The following is a 22,025-nucleotide window of genomic DNA, read 5'->3' as shown; positions in this document are numbered from 1 at the left end:
ATTGGTCTATTGACTAATAGTGAATTCGATTTTTTGAAACCTACTTGCCCGGTGATGCCGACTTTCTATGCCTTGCCCAAGGTCCACAAAGGGCTTGAGGTGCTGAAGGGACGACCTATTATTTCGGGAGTGAATTCGTATACCCAAAACAGCGGTATTTATATCGATGAAATTTTGCGTCCCTTCGTCACCTCGCTTCCGTCGTATACACGTGACACAGCCGACCTTTTGGGTAAATTAGATGGTATCACAGTTGGGGAGGACGTCATATTGGCTTCCATTGATGTAGAGGCTCTCTACAGAAATATACCCCATACATTAGGTTTGAAGGCGACTGAGTACTATCTTAACACACGAACCAGGGAACATAGAGACCACAATCGATTTTTGCTGGAACTACTGAACTTTGTATTGCATCACAACCTCTTTAAATTGGACGGTAAGTACTTCCACCAGCTCAGGGGGACAGCTATGGGGAGCCCTTGTGCTCCCTCGTATGCTAACCTCTTCCTGGGCTGGTGGGAAGAAACCGTCGTCTTTATGGATGGGGACCACTGGTGGCAGTCACATATATTATTATTGTCAAGATATATTGACGACATCTTTGTCCTGTGGTCAGGTTCCAGCACCTTGTTTACAAGGTTCGTAGAGTCACTTAATGTAAATGAACTGAACCTTCATTTCACCTATGAGGTGGATATGAAGGAGTTGCCATTCTTGGATGTAATTATCAAAAAGGAGCCTAATGGCGTCCTCTCCACCAGTACTTACCGCAAGCCCACGGCTACTAATAGCATTTTAAGATGGGACAGTCATCATCCATTCCCATTAAGGAATGGTATTCCTAAAGGTCAATATCTTCGGCTGAGGCGGAATTGCTCAACCATGGAGACCTATCAGTCCCAAGCTAAGGACATGACCAGACGTTTTGTAGACAGAGGTTACCCTCCTAAGGTATTACACTGTGCCAGAGTGCATGCAGAGAAGCAGGATGGGATGGCACTTCTGCATGGCTGTGGCAGGAAGAGAAAAGAGGAGGATGACATTACCAGGTTAATCGGCACATTTGACTGTCAAAATGAAAGAGTCCGCAGAGTGCTTAATAAACACTGGGACATCCTGACTTTGGACCCCGATTTGAAGCACATGATTTCAGATAAACCGAGCATCACGTACAGGAAGGGCAGGTCCCTTAGGGACAGATTGGTCCACAGCTGTTACACCAGACCTAAGCCCCCCGGTACGTGGTTGGACAGAGGCATATGCGGTTTTTATAGGTGCGGCGACTGTTCATATTGCAATTCAATGAAACCTGCAAAGTGCGTGAGGAGTGCAAGGAATGGGAAGGAATTCTTCCTAAGGTCCTTTGCTAACTGCAAAACGACAGGAGTAGTATATGTGGCCACCTGTTCATGTCCTATGGACTATATAGGCAAGACGAAAAGGGAGCTGCGTAGGAGGGTGGGAGAGCATCTCGGTGACATACGCAACAAACGAGACACTTCCTTGGGGAGGCACATGAACTCTCATCATGGGGGTAACATACAAGAAGTAACGTTTCAGGTCCTGGAGGTGGTCAAGAATAATCCTAGAGGTGGTGATCATGATAAGGCCCTTCTAAGAAAAGAATGTGAATGGATTTTTAGAATGGAGTCTGTACACCCTGGAGGTCTGAATGAGCAGTTTCATATGCCTGCTTTCTTTGAAGCCTGGGTTGATGTTAGGACTCCCTGTGGTCTATTGGTCTGAATCCCGTAATAGGGAGGTAACGAGTTAATCTATGCTACAAGAATATGTGGCACTAACAAGAATTAGTGTCAGGAGTGACCAACCTCACTCTGCCCTTTCCCCCTCCCCCCCCCCCTCTTCGCTTCACATGTACGCCCGGACCCCCTCCTGTCCCTCCCCCTCTCTCCCCTTCCTGCCATTCAGAGGAGTTTTACCCCCTCAAGAGAATCCCCGTGTTTATCTATGCTGATAGCAATCAGTCAGTATACAAATATTATGATGGTGGGGATTGTTCCTCCACTAGGATTATGACGACTAAAGTACATCCCGGAGAGTTAATCTGGGTCATCCTGACTTGCTAATACCGTGCAGGGTGTACACTAGTTTAGAGATGTGATATTCTCATCTCCTGCTTTCCCTGACAGTAACAACAGGTGACGTCACACTGGGTGAATGGCAGAAGCGTTTTCCCCATCACCACATCGCATGCGCGGCCGGCCGGTCATCCAATTGGCCGTGGATGTCTGTAAAACGCCACTTCCGGTTTCGCCGGGTGACGCCACTTCTGGTTCCGCCCCGTGACGCGGGTGTGGAACGCAAGCGGCGTCCAAAGGCGTAGGCCGCCGACCTCCTATCTAACTGGCCGTGGATGCCTGCAAGATGTCACTGCCGGCGTCGCTGTGTGGCGCCGCTTCCGGTTCCACCTCATGACGTGGGGGTGGAACGCAAGCAGCGTCCGATGGTGGAACGCATCAGGGGGGCGTTCCCCCGACTTTACACGCGACCCTGGCATACAGTTATCATGAATGTATTAAAATTCATTTGTATGCACAGATATGGTCCTACCGGAGGTATTAGAGACACAGGAGTGGGGTGAATACATCCGATTGGGGACTCTATCTCACTATTAGGTTGAGAGAGGCTGAGGATGGACGTGGAGGAGGGGGGGGGGGGGGGCGTGCCTGTGTGGGAGGGAGTGGGGCGGACGGATTGGCCGGTGGTGGGGGCGGTTCACTCTTGGCAAAAGTTAAAAGGGGACCTCAGTCTATCGGGTCTCCCCCTTTATCCAGACATCTTGCCGTCCTGAAAACGATTGGCAAGCTAAACATCAAGCCTTCTGATGATCCGTGGCCGGAGAAACGCGTCAGGCGACTCCAGGGCATTTCTGGGACATTCACATGACCCTTAGTGAGCTAAGTGCCTGACTATTACTTTATGGACTAACCCGGGTGGTTTATCCGGTTGCTCATTGATATGCATTGTGTATTCTAAACTGTAATGACACCTTATCTCTAGACCGGCTACCAGGGGCATTTGGGTCGTTGGACTGGTGATACCAGATAGCCCTAGGAGCCAGTGTGTGTCTGATCCCTATATGTTATATTGCACTTAGCACTGTTTTATGCACTTTATGTAGTATGCATATCAATGTGTTGTTGGAGTACCTTCCTTGTTTATTGAGTGAATTTGGATACTCCAGGTCCCTGTGAATATTATCCTGATTATTAGGTTGTATTTGATCAAAAATCATTCCAGGGTGCATCAGAAACTTAAGAGTTAGTCCGGGCCTTGGTCGGGTATATGTGTTCCAGTTGCTCTGTCCACTAAGTCTGAATGCGCCCTCCCATGACCCCTTACTTTATCTATTTTTCATGACTGTATTGAGGGTCTATCTAGGGATTTTCTAGGGCCAGCCACCGCTGAGTGGGGGCACCATTTTCGCATATTTAGGGTGCCAACCCCCGCGGTAGGTAGTGGACAGGAGGGAGGGTTATCGAATAGGGTAAGAACTTTACCTCCTCCCTTTCTCTATCTTTTTCCTTTATAATTTGCACAGGGTTTGTGGATTTTAAATAGTATGAATAAAATAGTTTTTTAAAAGGGTTATACATTTTGGTTTACGACACCCCCTTTTTTTCATAAGAGTCAACAAAAAATTAATAGCAGTGATGATAAAATTTTGAATGTGAATGGGATACGACGAGCTGTGTTTTGAGAGAAACAGTTGTAAACAGTCAATGGCCACATAATGCGGTATAGAAGGATACAAACTGACTATATCACAAGTCAACCACATATAATTATTGTACCATGGAATAGAATTCATGTTATTGATTAACGATTTGGTATCTCTCAAAAAAGATCCCTCACAAGTGGTTGGAGGAAAGAATCTATCCAAGCGCCCAATTTTTCCCCCAGGGAGCCGATGCCAGATATAATTGGCCTAAACGGAGGGGGAAAAATCCCCTTGTGAATTTTAGAGAGGGCATGATAAATCGGAATGATGGAATAATCCACCTGTAGACAGTCATATATTCTCTGCGAGAAAATGCCCCCCTCAAGTCCCTCATCTAGGAGTTTGTCAATTTTATTCTTATAGAAATTAGTGGGATCCCCTTGCAGATGCACATACGTATCCTGATCTGATAAAATGGCATGATTCATTTTGAAATTAAGAGAGGAGTCTAGGACAACGACCCCTCCCCCCTAATCGGCCTCCCTGATGATCAATCTGGCGTTGGATTGTAGATCCTTCAATGCTAAAATTTCAGAAGGATTAATATTATTATTTTTAATACTTGTCGCCTTGTCCAAAGCAATAAGATCTTCCTCAACTTTTTCTTGGAAAACATCCAGTATAGGTGGCCTGAACTGAATGGGGGGAAAAAATGGATTAGTCGTCATGAACCTGTCAGGAAAAAAATCATAAGATCTAGATTCAGATTCTAGTTGTCGTAGGTCTGAAAGTTTATTTAACTCCTAAAATTCCAAAATTAAATTAGTATCATGATCATAATGATCAGATGGAAGACAAGTGTTCTCCTGTGTCACATCATCGTTGTTGAAATGGCATTTCAGGGTTAAGTTTCTGGCCAGTTTGTTAATATCCAATAGTGTATTAAAGATGTTACATTTATTGGTGGGACAAAAACTTAGTCCTTTTGAGAGTACAGACATGTGGTGTTGAAAAAGAATTTGAGCAGAGAGATTCCAGATGGGACAAGTTAATACCTCCGCTTCCTGCGATCCAGATAGCGAGTGTTTCCTATGTTTCCGACCTCCTCTCCTATTGCGTTTTTTGACATAGAATTTTTTCTCTTATGTTTTTTGCTATGCGGAGCAGGTGCGATTATTTTTTCAGATGAAGTGTCAAAAGAGTCTTCTACTGAATAACTGGTAGTAGCTGAGGACGCACTACCGTGTTTTTCCAAAAATAAAACCTCCCCCAAAAATAAGCCCTAGCAGGGATTTTCAGCAGTTTCGGAAAAAGGCTTAAATATAAGCCCTCCCCCGAAAATAAGCCCTAGTCCCGGATCAATAATGAAGTGTCCGTGCAGCTAAAAAGTTACAGATACTGCAGGACACTTCACTGTACACAGCGGCACCCGGCAATTACACTCACCCGACACTGAGCGGCAGGACCTGCAGTGATCACATACCCGCACACATCAGCTCTCACACACACACACACACACACACACACTCAGATCTCACACACACACACCAGATCACACACACACACCGGATCCCACACACAAACATCGGATCGCACACACAGTCAGATCGCACACGCAAACATCAAATCACACACACACACAAACATCGGATCGCACACACATCGGATCACATACACACTCACCTCATCCAGCGACACCGATCTCTTCTCGCCGGGAGAATCCTGAGAGGCAGTGTGGTGCAGCGAGACAAACAGGACCTGCGGCCAGACACGTGACTTGCTCTCATTCCCTGCTGCCGTAAGTGCTGGACGTGATGTGATGTGTGTGTGTGCGTGTGATCTGCGGTGTGTGTCTGCGATCGGCTGTGTGTGTCTGCGTTCGGATGTGTGTATCTGTGATCGGCTGTTTGTGTCTGTGATCGGATGTGTGTATCTGTGATTGGCTGTGTGTGCCTGCGATCGGATGTGTGTATCTGTGATCGGCTGTGTATATCTGCAATCTGCTGTGAGTGTGTGTGCCTGTGATCAGCTGTGCGTATCTGTGATCGGCTGTGTGTATCTGTGATCGGCTGTGTGTGCCTGCGATCTGCTGTGTGTGATCTGCTGTGTATATCTGCGATCTGCTGTGTGTGTGCCTATCATCGGCTGTGTGTATCTGTGATTGGCTGTGTGTATCTGTGATTGGCTGTGTGTGCCTGCGCTCTGCTGTGTGTGATCTGCTGTGTATAGTTAGGTCCAGAAATATTTGGACAGTGACACAATTTTCGCGAGTTGGGCTCTGCATGCCACCACATTGGATTTGAAATGAAACCTCTACAACAGAATTCAAGTGCAGATTGTAACGTTTAATTTGAAGGTTTGAACAAAAATATCTGATAAAAATTGTAAGAATTGTACACATTTCTTTACAAACACTCCACATTTTAGGAGGTCAAAAGTAATTGGACAAATAAACCAAACCCAAACAAAATATTTTTATTTTCAATATTTTGTTGCAAATCCTTTGGAGGCAATCACTGCCTTAAGTCTGGAACCCATGGACATCACCAAACACTGGGTTTCCTCCTTCTTAATGCTTTGCCAGGCCTTTACAGTCGCAGCCTTCAGGTCTTGCTTGTTTGTGGGTCTTTCCGTCTTAAGTCTGGATTTGAGCAAGTGAAATGCATGCTCAATTGGGTTAAGATCTGGTGATTGACTTGGCCACTGCAGAATGTTCCACTTTTTTGCACTCATGAACTCCTGGGTAGCTTTGGCTGTATGCTTGGGTTATTGTCCATCTGTACTATGAAGCGCCGTCCGATCAACTTTGCGGCATTTGGCTGAATCTGGGCTGAAAGTATATCCCGGTACACTTCAGAATTCATCCGGCTACTCTTGTCTGCTGTTATGTCATCAATAAACACAAGTGACCCAGTGCCATTGAAAGCCATGCATGCCCATGCCATCACGTTGCCTCCACCATGTTTTACAGAGGATGTGGTGTGCCTTGGATCATGTGCCGTTCCCTTTCTTCTCCAAACTTTTTTCTTCCCATCATTCTGGTACAGGTTGATCTTTGTCTCATCTGTCCATAGAATACTTTTCCAGAACTGAGCTGGCTTCATGAGGTGTTTTTCAGCAAATTTAACTCTGGCCTGTCTATTTTTGGAATTTATGAATGGTTTGCATCTAGATGTGAACCCTTTGTATTTACTTTCATGGAGTCTTCTCTTTACTGTTGACTTAGAGACAGATACACCTACTTCACTGAGAGTGTTCTGGACTTCAGTTGATGTTGTGAACGGGTTCTTCTTCACCAAAGAAAGTATGTGGCGATCATCCACCACTGTTGTCATCCGTGGACGCCCAGGCCTTTTTGAGTTCCCAAGCTCACCAGTCAATTCCTTTTTTCTCAGAATGTAGCCGACTGTTGATTTTGCTACTCCAAGCATGTCTGCTATCTCTCTGATGGATTTTCTTTTTTTCAGCCTCAGGATGTTCTGCTTCACCTCAATTGAGAGTTCCTTAGACCGCATGTTGTCTGGTCACAGCAACAGCTTCCAAATGCAAAACCACACACCTGTAATCAACCCCAGACCTTTTAACTACTTCATTGATTACAGGTTAACGAGGGAGACGCCTTCAGAGTTAATTGCAGCCCTTAGAGTCCCTTGTCCAATTACTTTTGGTCCCTTGAAAAAGAGGAGGCTATGCATTACAGAGCTATAATTCCTAAACCCTTTCTCCGATTTGGATGTGAAAACTCTCATATTGCAGCTGGGAGTGTGCACTTTAAGCCCATATTATATATATAATTGTATTTCTGAACATGTTTTTGTAAACAGCTAAAATAACAAAACTTGTGTCACTGTCCAAATATTTCTGGCCCTGACTGTATATCTGTGATCTGCTGTGTGTGTGTGTGTGTGTGTGTGTGTGTGTGTGTGTGTGTGTGTGTGTGATCTGATGTGTGTCTCTGGGATCTTCTGAGTGTGCAGCGTGTCAGCAAGCAGCAGGGTAGGGCAGCGTGCAGCACCGACCGGAGATCACAGGAGGACCTGGGAACCACGCAGACGTCCTGGTCTGGTGAGTATAAGTCTCCTGGGAAGTGGGGGGGTCTGCTTTTTTGGGGGGTAAACTTACCCCCAACCGTGTTTCTCCAAGAATAAGACCTCCTCTAAAAATAAGCCCTAATGCTTTTTTGGGGGCGCAAAAAAAATACAAGACAGTGTCTTATTTTTGGAAAAACACGGTAGTATGTCCGATTCTTACTTTTCTGTTGTAATTGCTTTGAAAAAAATTTTTGTTACTCTTATTTTGTTTTCTTAATATGGAATTATGTTGCTGTAAATTCCTCCAGGTATAAACTTTGTCCGTCTGGTAATCCATGATGTCTCTGTCAAATTTACATTTTTTTCTTTCAGCAATTTTATCATCAAGAGTAGTCAGGTGTTTGTCCAAATTCTCTTTCAGCGTTATAAATTCAGAAAAATCCTTCAATTTATCTAAGGCAGTCTCTGTTTCCACAATACAGCTTTTGCAAACGTCTAATTCTCCACAATGTTATGATATAGTGAAAATTATTCCAAAGTACTTACCCATCCTACAACAGGACAATTTATTAAGTGATATTCTCACTAAAAATCAAATTAATTTTGTTGCTAAACGAGCACCTAATCTTGCTAACATCCTTTCTCCCAGTTTGGTGGTCAGTAAAAATAATAATGACACTTCTAAAAATTGGTTGTCATGTACGGGTTTTTTTGGCTGCGGACATAATTATTGCATTTCTTGCAAACATACTAAGAAGAGTGAATCATTTGTTTCAACACACACAGGTCTCTCATATAACATTAAGGATTTTATAAACTGCAATACACCTAATGTCATATACTTAATTGAATGTACATCCTGCCACATACAATATGTTGGATGCACTAGTTGTCCCCTAAAAAAAACAGACACGTAGACACATGTCTGATAAACTTAATCCCTCTGCGGTCAACGTCTCTGTGGTTTCTAGGCATTTTGCCACTGTTCATAACAGATGCCTTGATTCTTTTGTATTCACTGGCATTGAAAGGGTGTACAAACCAACTAGAGGGGAATATCACAGGAGAAAGATTCTCAACAGAGAATTTTTCTGGATATTTAAACTGGGCACCAGGATCCCGCACGGCATGAACACCAGAAAGGATCTCATTATACAGTATACTCACGGATTTCCTTTCTTGGTGTTTCTAATTCACTGCAGGCGGGTTGCTCTTTTCCTAAATATTTATCAACATATATTCCTAATCCCATAATGTGGATTTCCCCTGTTTTCAGTAATTGCGCTATACTAACAATTATGTATAAATAAAACTTTTCTATTTGCTGATTTTTTATATAGACATCTCACTTTTTCTTTTCAGGACGCGAAAAGAAAAGCTTTTCAAACAAATATGCGGCTTCTTTGACTGATATTGGTTTTAACAGTATTTTGTTTGTTTTTTCTCTAAAAAAAATTTTCTTTCCTTTTTAAATATGTTTGTCTGTGCGGTTTTTCAGTGCAGTTGTCTCTGTGTTATATACTGTGATCTGTGCCGTTCACATAATATGTTGATGGGTGTGTACTCCATTTAATTATTTTAACCTGTCTCAGGACGAGCATTGGCTTTAAGTAATTCCTTTGGAGACTTTTGTGCGCATTACATGACTAAGACCTGAACTGGTCGAAACGATTAAATAAAGAATCTATTTTTCTTCTACTATTCTCCTGGAGACGCTGGAATTTTCTTCTTTTCATGTATTGATACACTAAGCTCAGTTCTGTTCCTGTATCTATGTAGTTATCTCGGTTCTGCTCCCATATCTCTGTAGTAAGCTTGGTTCTGCTCCCATATCTCTCTAGTAAGCTCGGTTCTGCTCCCATATCTCTATAGTAAGTTCGGTTCTGCTCCCATATCTCTCTAGTAAGCTCGGTTCTGCTCCCATATCTGTGTAGTAAGAGCAGTTTTGCTCCCATATTTCTGTAGTAAGCGCATTTTTGCTCACAAATCTCTGTAGTAAGTTTGGTTCTGATCCCTTATAACCTGTACTAGGTTGTGCTCCAATATCTCTGTGGTAAGCTCGATTCTGATTACATATCTCTGTACTAAGCTCGGTTCTGTTCCCATATCTCTGTAGTAAGCTCGGTTCTGCTCCCATTTCTCTGTAGTAAGCTTGGTTCTGCTCCCATATCTGTGTAGTAAGCTCGGTTTTGCTCCCATATCTCTGAAGTAAGATTGGTTTTGCTCCCATATCTCTGTTGTCAGCTCAATTCTGCTTCCATATCTTTGTAGTAAGCTTGGTTCTGCTCCCGTATCTCTGCAGTAAGCTCAGTTCTGCTCCCATAGCTCTGCAGAAAGCTCGGTTTTGCCTCCCATTCTTCTGTAGTAAGCTCAGTTCTGCTCCCATATCTCTCTAGTAAGCTCAGTTCTGCTCCCATATCTGTGTAGTAAGCTCAGTTCTGCTCCCATATCTCTGTAGTAAGCTCGGTTCTGCTCCCATATCTCTCTAGTAAGCTCGGTTCTGCTCCCATATCTCTCTAGTAAGCTCGGTTCTGCTCCCATATCTCTCTAGTAAGCTCGGTTCTGTTCCCATATCTGTGTAGTAAGCGCGTTTTTGCTCCCATATCTCTGTAGTAAGTTTGGTTTTGATCCCTTATCACCTGTACTAAGCTAGGTTCTGCTCCCATATCTCTGTAGTAAGCTCGGTTCTGCTCCCATATCTCTGTAGTAAGCTCGGTTCTGTTCCCATATCTCTCTAGCTAGCTTGATTCTGTTCCCTTATCTCCTGTAGTAAGCCAGATTCTGCTCCCATATCTCTGTAGTAAGCTTGGTTATGCTCCCATATTTGTGTAGTAAGCTCGGTTTTGCTCCCATATCTCTGTAGTAAGCTCGGTTTTGCTCCCATATCCCTGTTGTCAGCTCAATTCTGCTTCCATATCTCTGTAGTAAGCTTGGCTCTGCTCCCGTATCTCTGCAGTAAACTCAGTTCTGCTCCCATCGCTCTGCAGAAAGCTCGGTTTTGCCTCCCATTCTTCTGTAGTAATCTTAGTTCTGCTCCCATATCTCTCTAGTAAGCTCAGTTCTGCTCCCATATCTGTGTAGTAAGCTTGGTTCTGCTCCAATATCTCTGTAGTAAGCTCCGTTCTGCTCCCATATCTCTGTAGTTAGCTTGATTCTGCTCCCTTATCTCCTGTAGTAAGCCAGGTTCTGCTCCCATATCTGTGTAGTAAGCTCAGTTTTGCTCCCATATCTCTGTAGTAAGCTTGGTTTTGCTCCCATATCTCTGTTGTCAGCTCAATTCTGCTTCCATATCTCTGTAGTAAGCTTGGTTCTGCTCCCGTATCTCTGCAGTAAGCTCAATTCTGCTCCCATAGCTCTGCAAAAAGCTCGGTTTTGCCTCCCATTCTTCTGTAGTAAGCTCAGTTCTGCTCCCATATCTATGTAGTAAGCTTGGTTCTGCTCCCATATGTCTCTAGTTATCTCGGTTCTGCTCCCATATTTGTGTAGTAAGCTCGGTTTTGCTCCCATATCTCTGTAGTAAGCTCATATCTGCTCCCATATCTCTGTAGTAAGCGCGTTTTTGCTCCCATATCTCTGTAGTAAGATTGGTTCTGATCCCTTATCACCTGTACTAAGCTAGGTTCTACTCCCATATCTCTGTAGTAAGCTTGGTTCTGCTCCCATATCTCTGTAGTAAGCTCGGTTCTGCTCCCATATCTCTGTAGTAAGCTCGGTTCTGCTCCCATATCTCTGTAGCTAGCTGATTCTGCTCCCATATTTCTGTTGTCAGCTCAATTCTGCTTCCATATCTCTGTAGTAAGCTTTGTTCTGCTCCCATAGCTCTGCAGAAAGCTCGGTTTTGCCTCCCATTCTTCTGTCGTAAGCTCAGTTCTGCTCCCATATCTCTCTAGTAAGCTCAGTTCTGCTCCCATATCTGTGTAGTAAGCTTGGTTCTGCTCCCATATCTCTCTAGTTATCTCGGTTCTTCTCCCATATTTGTGTAGTAAGCTCGGTTTTTGCTCCCATATCTCTGTAGTAAGCTCATATCTGCTCCCATATCCCTGTAGTAAGCGCATTTTGCTCCCATATCTCTGTAGTAAGATTGGTTCTGATCCCTTATCACCTGTACTAAGCTAGGTTCTGCTCCCATATCTCTGTAGTAAGCTCGGTTTTGCTCCCATATCCCTGTTGTCAGCTCAATTCTGCTTCCATATCTCTGTGGAAAGCTTGGCTCTGCTCCCGTATCTCTGCAGTAAACTCAGTTCTGCTCCCATCGCTCTGCAGAAAGCCCGATTTTGCCTCCCATTCTTCTGTAGTAAGCTCAGTTCTGCTCCCATATCTGTGTAGTAAGCTCAGTTCTGCTCCCATATCTCTGTAGTAAGCTCGGTTCTGCTCCCATATCTCTCTAGTAAGCTCGGTTCTGCTCCCATATCTCTCTAGTAAGCTCGGTTCTGCTCCCATATCTCTCTAGTAAGCTCGGTTCTGTTCCCATATCTGTGTAGTAAGCGCGTTTTTGCTCCCATATCTCTGTAGTAAGTTTGGTTTTGATCCCTTATCACCTGTACTAAGCTAGGTTCTGCTCCCATATCTCTGTAGTAAGCTCGGTTCTGCTCCCATATCTCTGTAGTAAGCTCGGTTCTGTTCCCATATCTCTCTAGTTAGCTTGATTCTGCTCCCTTATCTCCTGTAGTAAGCCAGATTCTGCTCCCATATCTCTGTAGTAAGCTTGGTTATGCTCCCATATTTGTGTAGTAAGCTCGGTTTTGCTCCCATATCTCTGTAGTAAGCTCGGTTTTGCTCCCATATCCCTGTTGTCAGCTCAATTCTGCTTCCATATCTCTGTAGTAAGCTTGGCTCTGCTCCCGTATCTCTGCAGTAAACTCAGTTCTGCTCCCATCGCTCTGCAGAAAGCTCGGTTTTGCCTCCCATTCTTCTGTAGTAAGCTTAGTTCTGCTCCCATATCTCTCTAGTAAGCTCAGTTCTGCTCCCATATCTGTGTAGTAAGCTTCGTTCTGCTCCAATATCTCTGTAGTAAGCTCCGTTCTGCTCCCATATCTCTGTAGTTAGCTTGATTCTGCTCCCTTATCTCCTGTAGTAAGCCAGGTTCTGCTCCCATATCTGTGTAGTAAGCTCAGTTTTGCTCCCATATCTCTGTAGTAAGCTTGGTTTTGCTCCCATATCTCTGTTGTCAGCTCAATTCTGCTTCCATATCTCTGTAGTAAGCTTGGTTCTGCTCCCGTATCTCTGCAGTAAGCTCAATTCTGCTCCCATAGCTCTGCAAAAAGCTCGGTTTTGCCTCCCATTCTTCTGTAGTAAGCTCAGTTCTGCTCCCATATCTCTCTAGTAAGCTCAGTTCTGCTCCCATATCTATGTAGTAAGCTCGGTTCTGCTCCAATATCTCTGTAGTAAGCTCCTTTCTGCTCCCATATCTCTGTAGTTTGCTTGATTCTGCTCCCTTATCTCCTGTAGTAAGCCAGGTTCTGCTCCCATATCTGTGTAGTAAGCTCAGTTCTGCTCCCATATCTCTCTAGTAAGCTCAGTTCTGCTCCCATATCTCTCTAGTAAGCTCAGTTCTGCTCCCATATCTATGTAGTAAGCTTGGTTCTGCTCCCATATGTCTCTAGTTATCTCGGTTCTGCTCCCATATTTGTGTAGTAAGCTCGGTTTTGCTCCCATATCTCTGTAGTAAGCTCATATCTGCTCTCATATCTCTGTAGTAAGCGCGTTTTTGCTCCCATATCTCTGTAGTAAGATTGGTTCTGATCCCTTATCACCTGTACTAAGCTAGGTTCTACTCCCATATCTCTGTAGTAAGCTTGGTTCTGCTCCCATATCTCTGTAGTAAGCTCGGTTCTGCTCCCATATCTCTGTAGTAAGCTCGGTTCTGCTCCCATATCTCTGTAGCTAGCTGATTCTGCTCCCATATTTCTGTTGTCAGCTCAATTCTGCTTCCATATCTCTGTAGTAAGCTTGGTTCTGCTCCCATAGCTCTGCAGAAAGCTCGGTTTTGCCTCCCATTCTTCTGTCGTAAGCTCAGTTCTGCTCCCATATCTCTCTAGTAAGCTCAGTTCTGCTCCCATATCTGTGTAGTAAGCTTGGTTCTGCTCCCATATCTCTCTAGTTATCTCGGTTCTTCTCCCATATTTGTGTAGTAAGCTCGGTTTTGCTCCCATATCTCTGTAGTAAGCTCATATCTGCTCCCATATCTCTGTAGTAAGCGCATTTTGCTCCCATATCTCTGTAGTAAGATTGGTTCTGATCCCTTATCACCTGTACTAAGCTAGGTTCTGCTCCCATATCTCTGTAGTAAGCTCGGTTTTGCTCCCATATCCCTGTTGTCAGCTCAATTCTGCTTCCATATCTCTGTAGAAAGCTTGGCTCTGCTCCCGTATCTCTGCAGTAAACTCAGTTCTGCTCCCATCGCTCTGCAGAAAGCCCGGTTTTGCCTCCCATTCTTCTGTAGTAAGCTCAGTTCTGCTCCCATATCTCTCTAGTAAGCTCAGTTCTGCCCCCATATCTGTGTAGTAAGCTCGGTTCTGCTCCAATATCTCTGTAGTAAGCTCCTTTCTGCTCCCATATCTCTGTAGTTTGCTTGATTCTGCTCCCTTATCTCCTGTAGTAAGCCAGGTTCTGCTCCCATATCTGTGTAGTAAGCTCAGTTTTGCTCCCATATCTCTGTAGTAAGCTTGGTTTTGCTCCCATATCTCTTTTGTCAGCTCAATTCTGCTTCCATATCTCTGTAGTAAGCTTGGTTCTGCTCCCGTATCTCTGCAGTAAGCTCAATTCTGCTCCCATAGCTCTGCAAAAAGCTTGGTTTTGCCTCCCATTCTTCTGTAGTAAGCTCAGTTCTGCTCCCATATCTATGTAGTAAGCTTGGTTCTGCTCCCATATCTCTCTAGTTATCTCGGTTCTGCTCCCATATTTGTGTAGTAAGCTCGGTTTTGCTCCCATATCTCTGTAGTAAGCTCATATCCGCTCCCATATCTCTGTAGTAAGCGCGTTTTTGCTCCCATATCTCTGTAGTAAGATTGGTTCTGATCCCTTATCACCTGTACTAAGCTAGGTTCTACTCCCATATCTCTGTAGTAAGCTTGGTTCTGCTCCCATATCTCTGTAGTAAGCTCGGTTCTGCTCCCATATCTCTGTAGCTAGCTGATTCTGCTCCCATATCTCTGTTGTCAGCTCAATTCTGCTTCCATATCTCTGTAGTAAGCTTGGTTGTGCTCCCGTATCTCTGCAGTATGCTCAGTTCTGCTCCCATAGCTCTGCAGAAAGCTCGGTTTTGCCTCCCATTCTTCTGTCGTAAGCTCAGTTCTGCTCCCATATCTCTCTAGTAAGCTCAGTTCTGCTCCCATATCTGTGTAGTAAGCTCGGTTCTGCTCCCATATCTCTCTAGTTATCTCGGTTCTTCTCCCATATTTGTGTAGTAAGCTCGGTTTTGCTCCCATATCTCTGTAGTAAGCTCATATCTGCTCCCATATCTCTGTAGTAAGCGCATTTTGCTCCCATATCTCTGTATTAAGATTGGTTCTGAACCCTTATCACCTGTACTAAGCTAGGTTCTGCTCCCATATCTCTGTAGTAAGCTTGGTTCTGCTCCCATATCTCTGTAGTAAGCTCGGTTCTGCTCCCATATCTCTGCAGTAAGCTCTGTTCTGCTCCCATATCTCTGTAGCTAGCTTGATTCTGCTTCCATATCTCTGTTATCAGCTCAATTCTGCTTCCATATCTCTGTAGTAAACTTGGTTTTTCTCCCGTATCTCTGCAGTAAGCTCAGTTTTGCTCCCATAGCTCTGCAGAAAGCTCGGTTTTGCTTCCCATTCTTCTGTCGTAAGCTCAGTTCTGCTCCCATATCTCTCTAGTAAGCTCAGTTCTGCTCCCATATCTGTGTAGTAAGCTCGGTTCTGCTCCCATATCTATGTGGTAAGCTCGGTTCTGCTCCCATATCTCTCTAGTAAGCTCGGTTCTGCTCCCATATCTCTCTAGTAAGCTCGGTTCTGCTCCCATATCTCTCTAGTAAGCTCGGTTCTGCTCCCATATCTATGTAGCAAGCTCGGTTTTGCTCCCATATCTTTGTAGTAAGCTCATATCTGCTCCCATATCTCTGTAGTAAGCACAATTTTGCTCCCATATCTCTGTAGTAAGATTGCTGTTGATCCCTTATCACCTGTACTAAGCTAGGTTCTGCTCCCATATCTCTGTAGTAAGCTCGGTTCTGATCCCATATCTCTGTAGTTAGCTTGGTTCTGTTCCCATATCTCTGTAGTTAGCTTGATTCTGCTTTCTTATCTCCTGTAGTAGGCCAGATTCTGTTCCCATATCTCTGTAGTAAGATTTCTTCTGCTCCCATATCTGTGTAGTAAGCTTAGTTCTGCTCCCATATCTCTGTAGTAAGCTCGGTTTTGCTTCCATATCTCTGTTGTCAGCTCAATTCTGCTTCCATATCTATGTAGTAAGCTTGGTTCTGCTACCGTCTCTCTGCAGTAAACTCAGTTCTGCTCCCATATCTCTGTAGTAAGCTCGGTTCTGCTCCCATATCTCTGTAGCTAGCTGATTCTGCTCCCATATCTCTGTTGTCAGCTCAATTCTGCTTCCATATCTCTGTAGTAAGCTTGGTTGTGCTCCCGTATCTCTGCAGTATGCTCAGTTCTGCTCCCATAGCTCTGCAGAAAGCTCGGTTTTGCCTCCCATTCTTCTGTCGTAAGCTCAGTTCTGCTCCCATATCTCTCTAGTAAGCTCAGTTCTGCTCCCATATCTGTGTAGTAAGCTCGGTTCTGCTCCCATATCTCTCTAGTTATCTCGGTTCTTCTCCCATATTTGTGTAGTAAGCTCGGTTTTGCTCCCATATCTCTGTAGTAAGCTCATATCTGCTCCCATATCTCTGTAGTAAGCGCATTTTGCTCCCATATCTCTGTATTAAGATTGGTTCTGAACCCTTATCACCTGTACTAAGCTAGGTTCTGCTCCCATATCTCTGTAGTAAGCTTGGTTCTGCTCCCATATCTCTGTAGTAAGCTCGGTTCTGCTCCCATATCTCTGCAGTAAGCTCTGTTCTGCTCCCATATCTCTGTAGCTAGCTTGATTCTGCTTCCATATCTCTGTTATCAGCTCAATTCTGCTTCCATATCTCTGTAGTAAACTTGGTTTTTCTCCCGTATCTCTGCAGTAAGCTCAGTTTTGCTCCCATAGCTCTGCAGAAAGCTCGGTTTTGCTTCCCATTCTTCTGTCGTAAGCTCAGTTCTGCTCCCATATCTCTCTAGTAAGCTCAGTTCTGCTCCCATATCTGTGTAGTAAGCTCGGTTCTGCTCCCATATCTATGTGGTAAGCTCGGTTCTGCTCCCATATCTCTCTAGTAAGCTCGGTTCTGCTCCCATATCTCTCTAGTAAGCTCGGTTCTGCTCCCATATCTCTCTAGTAAGCTCGGTTCTGCTCCCATATCTATGTAGCAAGCTCGGTTTTGCTCCCATATCTTTGTAGTAAGCTCATATCTGCTCCCATATCTCTGTAGTAAGCACAATTTTGCTCCCATATCTCTGTAGTAAGATTGCTGTTGATCCCTTATCACCTGTACTAAGCTAGGTTCTGCTCCCATATCTCTGTAGTAAGCTCGGTTCTGATCCCATATCTCTGTAGTTAGCTTGGTTCTGTTCCCATATCTCTGTAGTTAGCTTGATTCTGCTTTCTTATCTCCTGTAGTAGGCCAGATTCTGTTCCCATATCTCTGTAGTAAGATTTCTTCTGCTCCCATATCTGTGTAGTAAGCTTAGTTCTGCTCCCATATCTCTGTAGTAAGCTCGGTTTTGCTTCCATATCTCTGTTGTCAGCTCAATTCTGCTTCCATATCTATGTAGTAAGCTTGGTTCTGCTACCGTCTCTCTGCAGTAAACTCAGTTCTGCTCCCATATCTCTCTAGTAAGCTCAGTTCTGCTCCCATATCTGTGTAGTAAGCTCGGTTCTGCTCCCATATCTCTCTAGTTATCTCAGTTCTTCTCCCATATTTGTGTAGTAAGCTCGGTTTTGCTCCCATATCTCTGTAGTAAGCTCATATCTGCTCCCATATCTCTGTAGTAAGCGCATTTTGCTCCCATATCTCTGTAGTAAGATTGGTTCTGATCCCTTATCACCTGTACTAAGGTAGGTTCTGCTCCCATATCTCTGTAGTAAGTTTGGTTCTGCTCCCGTATCTCTGCAGTAAGCTCAGTTCTGCTCCCATAGCTCTGCACAAAGCTCGGTTTTGCCTCCCATTCTTCTGTAGTAAGCTCAGTTCTGCTCCCATATCTCTCTAGTAAGCTCAGTTCTGCTCCCATATCTGTTTAGTAAGCTCAGTTCTTCTCCCATATCTGTGTAGTAAGCTCAGTTTTGCTCCCATATCTCTGTAGTAACCTCGGTTTTGCTCCCATATCCCTGTTGTCAGCTCAATTCTGCTTCCATATCTCTGTAGTAAGCTTGGCTCTGCTCCCGTATCTCTGCAGTAAGCTCAGTTCTGCTCCCATAGCTCTGCAGAAAGCTCGGTTTTGCCTCCCATTCTTCTGTAGTAAGCTCAGTTCTGCTCCCATATCTCTCTAGTAAGCTCAGTTCTGCTCCCATATCTGTTTAGTAAGCTCAGTTCTGCTCCCATATCTGTGTAGTAAGCTCAGTTTTGCTCCCATATCTCTGTAGTAAGCTCGGTTTTGCTCCCATATCCCTGTTGTCAGCTCAATTCTGCTTCCATATCTCTGTAGTAAGCTTGGCTCTGCTCCCGTATCTCTGCAGTAAACTCAGTTCTGCTCCCATCGCTCTGCAGAAAGCTCGGTTTTGCCTCCCATTCTTCTGTAGTAAGCTCAGTTCTGCTCCCATATCTCTCTAGTAAGCTCAGTTCTGCTCCCATATCTGTGTAGTAAGCTCGGTTCTGCTCCAATATCTCTGTAGTAAGCTCCGTTCTGCTCCCATATCTCTGTAGTTAGTTTGATTTTGCTCCCTTATCTCCTGTAGTAAGCCAGGTTCTGCTCCCATATCTGTGTAGTAAGCTCAGTTTTGCTCCCATATCTCTGTAGTAAGCTTGGTTTTGCTCCCATATCTCTGTTGTCAGCTCATTTCTGCTTCCATATCTCTGTAGTAACCTTGGTTGTGCTCCCGTATCTCTGCAGTAAGCTCAATTCTGCTCCCATAGCTCTGCAAAAAGCTCGGTTTTGCCTCCCATTCTTCTGTAGTAAGCTCAGTTCTGCTCCCATATCTATGTAGTAAGCTTGGTTCTGCTCCCATATCTCTCTAGTTATCTCGGTTCTGCTCCCATATTTGTGTAGTAAGCTCGGCTTTGCTCCCATATCTCTGTAGTAAGCTCATATCTGCTCCCATATCTCTGTATTAAGTGCGTTTTTGCTCCCATATCTCTGTAGTAAGATTGGTTCTGATCCCTTATCACCTGTACTAAGCTAGGTTCTACTCCCATATTTCTGTAGTAAGCTTGGTTCTGCTCCCATATCTCTGTAGTAAGCTCGGTTCTGCTCCCATATCTCTGTAGCTAGCTGATTCTGCTCCCATATCTCTGTTGTCAGCTCAATTCTGCTTCCATATCTCTGTAGTAAGCTTGGTTCTGCTCCCGTATCTCTGCAGTAAGCTCAGTTCTGCTCCCATAGCTCTGCAGAAAGCTCGGTTTTGCCTCCCATTCTTCTGTCGTAAGCTCAGTTCTGCTCCCATATCTCTCTAGTAAGCTCAGTTCTGCTCCCATATCTGTGTAGTAAGCTCGGTTCTGCTCCCATATCTCTCTAGTTATCTCGGTTCTTCTCCCATATTTGTGTAGTAAGCTCAGTTTTGCTCCCATATCTCTGTAGTGAGCTCATTTCTGCTCCCATATCTCTGTAGTAAGCACATTTTGCTCCCATATCTCTGTAGTAAGATTGGTTCTGATCCCCTATCACCTGTACTAAGCTAGGCTCTGCTCCCATATCTCTGTAGTAAGCTTGGTTCTGCTCCCATATCTCTGTAGTAAGCTCGGTTCTGCTCCCATATCTCTGCAGTAAGCTCTGTTCTGCTCCCATATCTCTGTAGCTAGCTTGATTCTGCTTCCATATCTCTGTTATCAGCTCAATTCTGCTTCCATATCTCTGTAGTAAACTTGGTTCTTCTCCCGTATCTCTGCAGTAAGCTCAGTTTTGCTCCCATAGCTCTGCAGAAAGCTCGGTTTTGCTTCCCATTCTTCTGTCGTAAGCTCAGTTCTGCTCCCATATCTCTCTAGTAAGCTCAGTTCTGCTCCCATATCTGTGTAGTAAGCTCGGTTCTGCTCCCATATCTATGTGGTAAGCTCGGTTCTGCTCCCATATCTCTCTAGTAAGCTCGGTTCTGCTCCCATATCTCTCTAGTAAGCTCGGTTATGCTCCCATATCTCTTTAGTAAGCTCGGTTCTGCTCCCATATCTATGTAGCAAGCTCGGTTTTGCTCCCATATCTTTGTAGTAAGCTCATATCTGCTCCCATATCTCTGTAGTAAGCACAATTTTGCTCCCATATCTCTGTAGTAAGTTTGCTGTTGATCTCTTATCACCTGTACTAAGCTAGGTTCATGTCAGGTTTCCAGGTTTTCCAGCTCTCTTTTGAATGAGCTTGCCCTCAGTTAACATGGAGTTTAATGTTCTGTTGCCCTACTTCCTGTCCAGCTGCTTAAAAGGCCGCCTCTAAGCCTAGTCCAGTGCCTGAGTATACTGCTTGCTGTGTGCTCCTGCTTTGCTGCTTTTACTTCCTGATTGCCTTTTGGATCCTTCTGAAAGACTACCGACCGACTCTGGACCATACCCGGTTTCTCCAAGCTGTGCCCGGACTCCGTCTGCCGTCTTTGGTCAGCACTTCTGCCCGGTTCCTTCTGGTTCGTAACCACTCTGGACTATCATCCCGTACGGACACTTCTGGACTTTACCACTTGCCCCTTGTGTCCCGGCTGCTGCGCATTTAGGCCTTTCGGGGTGATTGCCGGACAGTCCCTGTATAGGAATTCGCTCTGGTGGTCTCCCTGGGGGAGTCCGGTGCGTGGTCCCGGGAATCCCCTTCGCTCCGTTTCGGGAAGGTATTTCGTGTGTGTGTTCTACTGTGTTTGTTCCGTTGTGTATCTACCGTGGTTATATATTATAAACATCTTGTACCAAGAACTCGTCTCTGGTTGTCATTGCCCTAACGCTATCGAAATCCTCAGAACATACAATAGTATTACATTATACTCAGGCCATAAGAGGATTTCGCTGGGGCAATGACTGAGACACGAGTAGATCAGCTCTTTTCCATGATTAACTCCTTACAGCAGGAGATGGAGGCGGTACAAACTAAACTTAGAGATGTGGAGGCACAGCTGGGTCATGATCACCAGGTACTGGGTCCGGCTATTCAGGATTTGCAAGTCAGAGTGGAGGCTCAGGAAGCCGTCCCCAATACGTCCGTATCAGCTGCCGGTATGCCTAGGTTACCCCCTTTCCGTTTTAATGGTGATCGTAGTCAGTTTCGTGGATTTGTGAACCAATGTATACTATTTTTTGATGTACATGCTGATTATTACCGTTCTGACCGGTCCAAAGTGTTATGTATAATCATGTTATTAACCTCACGAGCACTGGCTTGGGCTAATCCTATGATAGAGAATCGGGACATCCGTTTAAATCACCTGGATGACTTTCTGACCGCTATGGCGCAAATGTTTGATGATCCGAATCGCCGTGCTACCGCTGAATCGGCTCTCCTTTCCTTACGTCAGGGAAAGCGTTCTGTCGTTGAATACGCCACTGAGTTCAAGAGGTTAGTGGTAGACACCGACTGGGGAAACAATGCATTATTGTCTGTTTTCAGAAAAGGTTTGTCCGGTACCATCAAGGACGAGTTAGCTCGTTCCGAGTCTCCAGGGGATTTTGAACTGTTTCTCCAGCACTGTGTGCGTATTGATACCCGCTTGACGGAACGTAGACAGGAAAAATGGGCAGCTGTAAACCGTGTAAACAACTTTGCGTTTCCTTCCAGAGAACCCGCTCTCAGGACGCCACGGGAGGCTGAGGACGTTCCTATGCAAGTGGACTCTCTGCAAAAGCGAGAGACCAACGAACGTCGTGAACACCGGCTCCGTGAGCGTTTGTGTTTCTATTGCGGCCAATCGGACCATTTCTTGATCGACTGCCCGAAACGTCCGAATCGCCCAAATAAGGTATTGGCAGCCATGGCAGAGTGTGACAACACGGACGCAGAGTCCGATATCTCTGAGGCAAGTGGACACCTGGATGCGGTATTTCCCTTGACTGTAATGTCCACCTCACCGAAGGACTCAGAAGGGAAATATACCCATTGTTCGCTCCCCATTCAGATCCGGTGGGAGGGACAGCT

The sequence above is a fragment of the Anomaloglossus baeobatrachus genome, chromosome 5 (assembly GCF_048569485.1).
Source record: "Anomaloglossus baeobatrachus isolate aAnoBae1 chromosome 5, aAnoBae1.hap1, whole genome shotgun sequence".
Taxonomy (NCBI): domain Eukaryota; kingdom Metazoa; phylum Chordata; class Amphibia; order Anura; family Aromobatidae; genus Anomaloglossus; species Anomaloglossus baeobatrachus.
The sequence above is the reverse complement of the archived record's forward strand: the minus strand, read 5'-3'. Positions refer to the sequence as shown.